We start from the raw sequence: 9725 nt of genomic DNA on the forward strand, positions 1-9725 counted from the left end.
TATCTTTTCTTGTAGGATTATGGAGCAATCAACTAATGTGGTGGCTATCCTAAATGACTCTGAGATCAGAGAATGGGTTTTTGATGTCACTTTGAATTTGAAAGGATATAAATATAGCCCCAATGGCTTTAATAGGTGGACTCGATATCACATGGGCATAAGAGCTTGGTTTCTTCATAAAAAGGAAAAGAGACTCTTTCTACTTATGTCAAAAAGGAAGTTCAATGGTGTTGAAGATCCATGGGATGCTACTTTCTTCAAAAAAGATATGACTTCAAGCCTTGTAGTAGGCATAATGATAGAGCCAAAAGAGAACTTTATGGATATTTTTACAAAGAGTTCAGATCTTGAAGTTGGCGGTCTTCATTTTGTTGTGTCAAGGAGAGACTCAAAGACCTTTGTGATGCCTCCTCCTCAACAATCAAAGTTTCCAGAGCTGTAAAGTGCATTGGAGGCTCTTTCATATACCTGGGAGCAATTTCCTAGTGTGGTGGCAAAAAGGATGCATGCAAAGATAATGTTTGAGTACTTTCAAGATGCACAATATGCTCCTCATATTCAAGGATCTTCATATGAAGGAGATCAAAAAGCTCAGACGTCGATGCAGGAACAAGAAGAATAGGCACATTGTCACAAACATGTAGAACATGAGCGCAAACTTCTAGAGCAAGAAATGGTGGATGTAACTAAGGATGATGAAACACAAGCCTTGAGTGCATGGGAATTAAAAAAATTTGAAGAAGGTCAAGGTCGATCCACTGCAGTTATGCTAGAAGCTCTTGCTAGGCACATTGATGGTCAACATTGGGCTTATGCTTGTAATCAAATCGCAAAGGAAGCAAAGGAGGTCAAAACACTCACTTCACAACAATTTGCAAAGATAAGTTCATTCCATTAATATCCTGCAACAATCTATATATTCAAGCATGAGATCAAGTATTTGATTGAGTCCGAAAGACTTAATCATTATGTCCATGGAAAGCATAAGATATCCTCAACATCAGAGGTCTTATAGAAGGCAAGGGTTATATGGACAACATTTGGTTCTCTAAATCTTGATTTGAAGCGAAAGGTCACAAAAGCAGACGCCGACACACTCATGAACTTCAATACTTCTTTGAGTGCAGTTGTGCCTAGGGGAACTCAAGAGTGAGAAGAAAGTATGACAAGCCTCAAGGTGGTGAGGGACAGATATGCTGACTACACTTCTATCATATTTCGTTCTGTTGAAGTGTTCAATGAGATGCTTGAAACGTGCATTGCTTGTGAGCGTGGACAGTTGACCTATGAAGCTCCTTTGTTTATCTTCAGAAAGTCAAAGGTAATGGATAAGAAGGAGTTGACAGCAAGGATGTGGAGGCCTATAAAGTACTTACCTGACAAGTATGCATCCATGGCAGCACAAAAAATTTTAAAGAAAGAATGGTTTTTTGGAAAAAGAGACAAAGACCACTGCATGGAAGAATGCATCAATGTACAGGTGAGGCATGATGCAGTGCATAGTGCCATTAAGTATTTGCTGTCAGAGAAACAAATTCCACTTACTCATTGTAACATTGACTATAATGTGGTGAAGCATATAGCTTCTTTGTCAACACCCAAGGTAAAGCTATGGGCAAACAGGTGGATTAAAAAGGATGAAGATGGGTTAGAAATAGTAACCTCTTATATGAGAAAAGAAATCCCACAATAGGTGGTTGCATATGTGGAAAGATTAATTAGCGAGATAAGGATGCCGACAGATATGCACAAAAGCGTTCAATTCAATGTAGAGGTTACGGTAGAGTCTAGAAAGCTTGTGAACTTCAGGGGAGTCTCAGAAGATGACTTCTTCAAGAATGAGTCAGCATGGGATAAGACACAACTATTCTTTATCAATGAAGTTTCTAGCAATGATATCCATAACTTCATTGATAGAATAGTATATATCACCATTAGCAAAGTTGCAATTTGCAACATTGTCATTTTTGTTGATAAAAAAGACAAAGAAGCCATGCAGGTTACTCTAGAGCGAGCATATTCATCAGATTTGAAGATCTATAGTGGTATTTATGCAACAAAGAGAGAAGAGAGAATGTGGCATAGCGATTCAATCTCTTGAATCATTCTTTTTGTATATGCGGAGTCCCAACCCTAATCACTCCTTACAAAAGAACATAAGAGGGAATTATTCAAATAATTTGAGATTGATGCTAGAAGATCAAGATATTCCCAGGTCCATACATTATCAAAAAAACAACTATGGAAGTCCTGCAAAAGGTGGGAGTCTCTTGCTTGCCATGATGGAGAATTTGCTACTGGCAGGTTGGGAGGTCACCTTGTGCAAGATGGGATATTTATTTGAGGATCTCCTCAGAAAAGGCAACTCCACAAATATTATTGAAAATAAGCATTTCATTGCTTATTTTCAGCTTCAAGCAGATCTAACCATAAGCTATGAAAAAGAGATAAACCACAAGGACACTGATGACATGGATGATTACCTTGAAGATCATAATGTCCCAGTTGATGATGATGAAAAGATGGACTTACATGACCCGTTCAGAGAGAGGTTGGTGGATGAAGACAAACATGATGATGCCTTCTTTGATAATTATGGCTCGCAGGGTTATGAAAAAAGGCCATTACGACAATACTTAGCGGTATGAACTCTCTATTTCTCAACTAAATACAATTTTTTAAATAAGATTTAAATTTAAAGATAATGAATCTAATCTCTCATATTTGTTTACAGGCAATAGAGGGAGAAGAAATGGATGAAGTCAATATGGAGGCACTCCCTTCTACTTCAACAATGCAACCACCTCTAAATTTGATTGAAGAATCCCATGAGCAATCCTTTAAAAGAGGTTGATGACAATGTTATCTTGGCCATTCTCAGGTAACGTTTGTTTATTTGTTGCTACTTCAATGAGCTAACATTTGTTTATTTATTTACAGTGTAGTTATATATCAGTTTCCTAGTGTAGAATATGCAAATCAATTCTATGAGCTAACGTTTGTTTATTTCTTGGTGCAGTGTAGTTATTTCTCAGCTTCCTAGTGCAGTGCAACATCGTGTCTACATGCTCGATGCTCTCCTTTCTTCTATTCTTAGCTCTCCTCAAAAGACTATAGAAGATGTTTGTACCTGGTTAAGCCCTATGAATGTAGATGGGGTGCGAGTCATCTTTATGCCTTATCATGAGGCGTAAGTATCAACTCTAACCTTATTTTTACTATTTCTTTACTCAGGGGGGTCACTATGTATAAACCCTCTATATCACATGCATTCAAGGCCTATATTTAAAATCCCTTATCTATAAATTTTTTCATTAATAAAATGTACCCCTTTTCTATACAAATCTGTAAATTTTTTCCAAAACTATTTTTAATAGTCCCTTATGTATATTTATTTTTGTAAATTTTAGAAATAAAAAATATTCTTTTGTTGAGCTCACGTGATAGGGTTACATATGATGAGTGACCCCCCTGAGTTTCTTTGGCAAGTTTGTGTAAAACAATAATCATTTTTATTCTGGTCGTGTAGCTCACATTGGAGTCTGATCATCTGGGACCTTGAACTCAACCGTTTGTGGTTTGTGAATTCAATGGAAGGCTATCATGCCAACTCCCCAAGGTAATTATTCTCTTAATATTTTTAATACTTTCTTATTTTGTATCTTATGATCATGACATATTAATATATTTAATATGTCATGATGGACAATGCTGCATATCGGCTAGTATCTGCTATTAGAACAACCACGGAGCAACAAGACCAAGTAGAATTCAAAAGATGTCTGCCAGTGGAGCAAAAAGATGGGCACAGCTGTGGGTGGAGAGTTGCCTACGACTGCATGTTGTTTCTTGGAGAGATTTTTCATTTGGAGTTACCAGTCAAAATGGAATCATATACAGAAGCCCATCTGCTAGCATCCCGAGGGATTCACTCTTCATTAAAGGGGGACGTCACCTGCGTGCATGAACTTCAAGAAAACCCCCTATTTAAGATCCATGTAGGATGATAAAACACCCCTATTTTAGCTTATAAGATACCACCAAAATTCTATTATGTCCCCCCCTTTCCTTAAATCTACGTTCTTTCTCAAGAATTTAGATTACACAATAAGAAATTTTAGACTACTTTCCTTGTCACTATTTAAAACCATACACAAAACCAAACTTGTTTGGACTAGTTACCCAAGGTAGCCTATACTATGTCCCCCCCTCTTAAATATGGCATGGGCCCTCTAACTTAAATTCAATATTGGGAAAAAATAAAAAGGGCCCCCACCCCTAATGTATAAGCTTATTCCTCATTTCAGAAAACCCCCCTATTGTACACTCACATGATATCATAAGTTCCCCCATGTGAATCCCCCGAGGCTAGCATTTCGGGCTGAGAGTATTCCTTGTCTAATTGCTACCATTGGGAAATAACCTGAAAATGTGACTACATTGCAGCATGTATAAAATCTTATCTTCATACTTGTATGCTTGTTCAAGCCTTTAATTGGGATGTGTAAATCTCATAACTTTTTTATATTTTCCTCCAAGAAGAGAAGAGATTGAGTCTAATGAAAGCATGCTATCTTTATACTTCTATGATTATTTAAACCTTTATTTTTATTTGGGATGTGTAAATCTCATAACTTTTTAAATTTTTCCTCCAAGAGGAGGAGAGACTCACTCTAATGAAAGCATGTATGAAACCTTACTTTTTAAATTTTTGCTCCAAGCGGAGGAGAGACTCACTCTAATGAAAGCATGTATGAAACCTTATCTGCTTGTTTAAGCCTTTATTTGGGATGTGTACATCGCATAACTTTTTTATATTTTCATAGCAGAAGGAGGATGTAGAAGACATAGCAAGTGAAGAAGAATACGATGTAGACTACTCTCTCAATAAGATGAGTCATGAAAATATAAACCTATTGGAGCAGATTGGAAGTTCATTCACCGCTATGTTGTTAATTTGACAACAACCTCATTTTTTTGAATTTGGTGAAGAAGAGATTTCAATCCTCTTGAATCCTAAGAAAGAGGTTAATGTCAAAGTCATTACAACCATCCTCAGGTTTGATGCAACCTTTTCCTTGGCTTTATACTTTACTTATTTTGATTAAACCCAAGAAGCTAATACTTTTTTTTAAATATAGTAATGTTATAGCAAATTTTCCGCAAAATATACAAAGCGTTTCATATATGCTTGATCCTCGTATTTCGGAAGTGCTTAGCAACAAAGAAGAAACCATAGAGGATGTTTGCAAGTGGTTGAAGCATGTTTCTATGAATGATGCACGAGTTATTTTTACAGCATATTATGAGAAGTAAGCACCCTACTTGTTTTTTCTATTGCATTGCTAGAATTGTCTCAAACACAGTAATTATTCTTTATTGATAATGTAGCTCACATTGGAGTCTAGTAGTCGTGGACATCTTTGCGAAGAAGTGCTTCTTTGCCAACTCAATGACATCCGTCCATGGCATTGTGTTAGAGTAAGTATAGACTACACTTGTTGTCACTTCTTAACATGTAGATTGATATGCAATGCACATATTCACTGTTGTTATATGTTTTGATGTGCAGATCAGCTCGAAAGTTAGTAGGTGCTATCGACACAATAATGCGGCAATGTGACTTGGTACAACAAATAGAGTATATAACATGTCAAGTATCACATCAAGAGAATAGCCACATCTATAATTGTGGATGGAGGGTGGGCTACAATTGCTTTTTGGTACTTGGTCAAATTTTTGAGATACAAAATGACACCACACTGTCAACATATACGGATTTGCATGTCTATGCATTTATAACATGTACCATTCGAGCAATCATTAAGGGCGACATTATGGACCCTCCCACAAGACAAATAGATAATGGCTCAGAGGAGTGTGAAATGAATGCCGTCAAAGAGTCAAAGGGGATAGAAGACCTCAACTCTACAAAAATGGCTTCATTGGAAGAATTGGGAAGCTCTTTTAATGTTAGGGTTATGATTCAACATAGACCTCAGTATCTTGAATTTGGGGGAGAGGAGATTTCAATCCTCTCTAGAGCTTCAAATGAGGTCAATAACAACGTTATAATGGCCATTCTCAGGTTTGATACAAAATTTTTCTGTGCTTGATAATTCAATATTTTGATTAAATCTAATAAGCTAATATTCATTTATTTGTTGGTGCAGTATAGTTATCTCACGATTTGGTAGAGCCGTACAAAACCGTGTGTATATGTTCGATTCCCTCCTTTCTCCTATACTTAGCGATAGCAGAAAGACGATAGCTGATGTTTGTAAATGGTTACAGCCTTTACATTTACATGGCATGAGAGTCCTATTTATGGCATATCACAAGATGTAAGTATCATGGCAACCTGTATTTTCATCGTGTTAAATAATAATGGTTCTTAATTATTCGTGTAGGGAACATTGGAGTCTGGTGGTTTGGGACCTTGAAGACAACTATTGTTGGTTTGTTAACTCGATTGTAGGCTTTCATGGCTCAGTGCAAACGTAAATATTCTATTAATCTATTGTTACTTCTATATTATGTACCTTATGTAATAGACACACTAAGTTTTTTTAATATGTCATGATGAGCAGGTTGATTAAGAAGTTGGTATCTGCTATCAGAGAAACAGGACAGTACAAAGACTCGGTAGACTTCCAAAAGCAATTAGTAGTAGAGCAGGAAGACATTGGGCATAGTTGTGGGTGGAGAGTTGCCTACAATTGCATGTTGATTTTCAAAGAAATTTTATCACTTATGCCACAGATCTCATCGGAAGACTCTTTGGAGCTCAAATATTCAAAGGAGGATATAGAATTGTTTAGGGCTGAAATCATTCGAGACCTAATTGTTGCCATTAGAATACAACGTGCAACTGAAGCGATATCAAAGCTTGCATTTATGGAAGAGGAGACTGAGTCTACAGTGAAAGCAGTGAACACTTCAGAAGAAGTAGAGACTCAGTGTACCACAACCTCCACTGGAAGCATCAGAAGAGTTGCCACAGCCTCCGCTTGCATTTAAGGAAGAGGATACTAAGTCTACTCCAAAAGCACTACATACTACAGAAGAAGTAGAGACTGAGTGTACATCTAGAGCACCACAGCCTCCATTGGAAGCATTAGAAGAGTTGCCACAGTCTCCACTAGAAGCATTAGAAGAGTTGTGATGCATGTATGATGTTATGTTTGTATATATGCATGAGGAGCATATTCTCATGATGTTGTTTACTCCATGAATATTATGGTTGACATTTATTTGTTACAATGTATGAATCATGATGTAGTTTTTGTTGATTATACACCAATTTCTGACTTATTACTTAAGTGGCATTTAGTCATGATATTTATATATTTATTTCATGCACACAATTTTATGATATGAATGTGTGATGATGTGATTATTAGGAAATATAACCTTCTGCGATGAGAATTTTGATATGAATATGTGATGATGTAATATTTGTAATATATTTCATGGCAAAGTATCAATTCCCAATGCTCCACTCACTTAAAGTACAGCATTCCCAATGCTCTGCAAAATTTTATTTAGTTGGATAGTCTCCACTCACTTAAAGTAGAGCATTTTCAATGCTTCTCTCACTTTATTCCAACCCTTATCCTTATCATAGCGAACACATTATGCCTTAGTGCACTTGTAATCTTCCATCGTAGTCCTTCCACAAACACTCTCTTATTTCTTATATCCTAGTCCTTCTGATTAACTTGTATTCATATTTCACTTTACGTCTTCCCTCACTTTCTATCACTCTTGAAGGAGGGGTAGCTCACTGTGCATCCCTCGCTATTGCTCCCTCAGTCTCCTTCTCCCACTTTTCCTCTAAGACAATGACTAGTTACTACCCGACTTCATTTACTGAACTCAAATTCTGTCTTAGATCTCTTTTGTATGGACCAATGAAGGGAAAATCATTCGAGGAGGATATGTTATGCACATGGCTGCTTCATTTGAACTCAGCAGAAGAGGTGAATATCCTTAGCTTTCTTCTTTGCTTCTTTTAATCATGTACTTCTTATGCGAATGAGTTAAATTTTTGTACAGGATATGGCAGTGGCTAGAAGCTGTATTGAAAAAAATGGTGAAGATGAGGAAAGCCAAGAGAGAAAAGAAGAGTTGTTGAATGCTTACAAGTCATCGAAAGATTTGAAACAAGTTGTGAGGAGCATCTATGAGGAGATTTGCGATGCCAACCCTGGTTACGCATGGCCTGCAAGTTTGAAGTCTGCTTGTTTTCATGAAGCCAATACCATAGTAGGCACTTTCGAGGACATATGCTCTCTCTAATGACTTAATAGTCAAGTGATGGAAATTTAATTCCATAGAAATTTAAAGTAACTGTGAAATTTAATTCCATAGACTTATGTGTTTTCTAAAGTAACTGTAATAGATAAGAAATGAAACTACAGTTCCACAAAGACTTTTTAGTTCTTTAATGTAAAGTTGTAATAGACAAGAGAGACAAAGATGACATCTTCTAGGCTGAGCTAATGGAAGGTGTTTTTTAACACCATATGGCTTTGAGTTATATGATCTACTTCTTGTACAAATGTGTCATGCTTTTTTAAAAATGTCCTCTAGTTTTTTTTCTAATTTGATTTTTTAAAATCTTACTTTTTGTCTCTTTTAACAACATGAAGTCCTCTTTTTTTAATGTACTCTAGTTTTAATAACATGTCACGTCATTTTTTCTAATTTGCTTTCTTAAAATCTTACTTTTTGACTCAAAGTTTTGTTTTATAAGAGCCTCTTTTTTTGAAATGCTTTATCCAAAATTATCTCATAAAACGAATTTGGACAGTGCACTAGTCCAAAATTAATGAAATAGGTGTTAAAGAGAAGAAGGAGCTTGTATTCAAACTTGTGCAAACAACAATGAATACCAAGGGCATTTACTATAGACTTATACCAATGATGCACTACCAAGTTATTGACATTAATGGTTTATAACTTTATTTAATAGAATTTATTAATTAAAAAATTATTTACATAAGAATAAATTTTAATTTACTCACATAAGAAATAACTTGATTTCACAAATTCATTCACATGAACTTTTTTCACATAAGAAATAAAGTAGTATTTATTCACATAAGAGAATTACTATTACAACCCAAACAATTTGCTTATATATTTTTTCACAAAAGAAAGAACACAAACAATCACATTTCACACAAATAACTTTAACTAATATAAATAAATACACAATTTACAATTTACACAAGAGATGAAGATCTCAAACAAGAGATCCTAAGAGTCCTAACAAATAAAAACACAAAAATAATTTACACAAGAGGTTCCAAGAAATTAAGCGAATAAAAACAAAAAAGAAATTTACATAAGAGACCTTAAGAAATAAAAAACAAGAGATCCTAAGGACTCGGGGACGAGCGTTTTCTGAGCGAAATCTTCCGAGCGTCCGAGCGAAGGAAAAAAAAAGCTTCCAACTATGCATAAATATGGAAAAAATCAATCAGAAGAAAACATAGTTTCACTTAGAAATATGCAAAGTATTATAGCAATGCCTATTTTATACAAAAATCTTTAGGTGAATCTGTAGGAATGGTGAGAGCATAATGGGATGGCTTTTGAATAAACCCACATGTAGAGTAGACTTCTCTATGAAAATTCCCTTATGATCCTTCTCACAACTTTTACTTAATAGGGGGTGACATTGAAAACCCTCTCTCAACCTATCTTCATGAAAGAGT

This window comes from Dipteris shenzhenensis, chromosome 23 (genome assembly GCF_047967505.1).
Source record: "Dipteris shenzhenensis isolate YYH24624 ecotype China chromosome 23, Dip_SZ_1.0, whole genome shotgun sequence".
Taxonomy (NCBI): domain Eukaryota; kingdom Viridiplantae; phylum Streptophyta; class Polypodiopsida; order Gleicheniales; family Dipteridaceae; genus Dipteris; species Dipteris shenzhenensis.